We start from the raw sequence: 1,546 nt of genomic DNA, 5'->3' as shown, positions 1-1,546 counted from the left end.
TATCACCATCATGTATATTTCTTGTAGTACATATGTTAATATATAAAGTAATGTTAATTCTAATTTTGAGGTGTAGCACATGAAAGTATGTAAAGTGATTCTATAATATATCTTTGTTAAAGTTATTTAAGAAGGATTTACAATGTAAGAATTTTATCTCCAAAATAGCATAGATAATTGTATTTCTGAGTAGCAATAAAAGAAGATAGAAGATATTTTAAAAAATTATTCCTTGGTTCTCTCGTTAAAATTGTGTATGTTTTAGTTATAAAGGAAGATCACATCAATGTTTTTGAGATGCATAACTTTCTCATATCTTTAAATGCTTGTTTCACCTGCTGATTCCTTAAGGTGTAAATAAATGAAATCAGCATAGGAGCACCGGAGGTATTGAGCATAGATACCTCTTTTGTAAAAGCAACCCCTTTGTTTGCTGATGGTTTCACCTTCCATAAGAGATAGAAACAGCAATCAATTTGGAGGAAGAGGTTAAAAAGGCCTTTTTTCTTTGTTGAGGGGATTCTCAGAATTGTTCTGAGGATGTAAGAGTAGGAGAGAATTATTAATGTTAAAGTAGACATAAGAGTAAGCACAGCTAAAACAAAGCTCATGAACTCTAAAGTACTTGTTCCTGTGCAAGAAATTTACAGTAAAGAAGCAGAATCACAGGTGAAGTGGTCAATGATATTCAAGTCACAGAAATTCAACTGCAGGCTCATTGTGGAAAGATGATCAAGAAACTAGCAAGCCAAGAGCTGCCTACAATCTGGTAGCAGATCTTGTTACTCATAATGATTGTATAATGTAGGGGTTTGCAGATAGCTACATAGTGATCATAGGACATAGAGGCCAGAAGAAAAAGCTATTGAATCGAGGAGAATAAAGAAAAATATCTGAGCTGCATAAGCTTTATAGGAAATAGATTTGTCTCCACTTAGGATGCTGATCAAACACCTGGGACCACATACAGAAGTAAATAAAATTTCTATGAAGGAGAAATTCCCGAGGAAAAAAAACATAGGTTCTTCAGGTGGAAATGGAGAAGGGTGTGACATTCGAATAAAAGTTATAAAATACATTAATAGGCTTTAGAAATAACTTCAAAGGAACTAGTCCAGTAAACAGATGAGCTCAGACTCCCAGGATGGCTAGGAGCTGAAGAGTCCTTGAGATAGAGAAGTCGTCAGACTCCCAGGATGGCTAGGAGCTGAGGAGTCCTTGAGATAAGGAAGTCACAAGAACTGCTAAGACAGAAAATGTAACCACATCCTAGGGGATAGATAGGGATATTTCCAGCTGGGGCTTTCAACTGTATGACTGGTTACTAAGGCACGTGACTAGAATTTAATTTGGGGGAACCAATTGCTAAATGCCAAATTTGCTTCTGTATGAACTGCTTGCTTGCTATACTATAAAAACCCCTAGACTGTAGGCGCTCGGGGTGTGGCTCTTGTGACTATCACTTGAGTTCACCCCTGCGCAGGTTTGTTTTGTTTTGCTTTGTTTTCTTTTTCTCTTGGCCATAAAACTTTGTCTGAAACTCTCC

At 36.4% G+C, this 1,546-nt stretch overlaps 1 pseudogene; it reads right to left on the bottom strand.

Annotated features, from left to right (window-relative positions):
• Positions 1 to 278: 278 nt before the first annotated feature.
• LOC136391734 (olfactory receptor 6C76-like) lies at positions 279 to 1,055 on the bottom strand (annotated as a pseudogene).
• Between the last annotated feature and the right edge of the window lie 491 nt (positions 1,056 to 1,546).

The sequence above is a fragment of the Saccopteryx leptura genome, chromosome 2 (genome assembly GCF_036850995.1).
Source record: "Saccopteryx leptura isolate mSacLep1 chromosome 2, mSacLep1_pri_phased_curated, whole genome shotgun sequence".
Lineage (NCBI taxonomy): Eukaryota > Metazoa > Chordata > Mammalia > Chiroptera > Emballonuridae > Saccopteryx > Saccopteryx leptura.
This window is presented reverse-complemented; position numbering and strand designations above follow the sequence as displayed.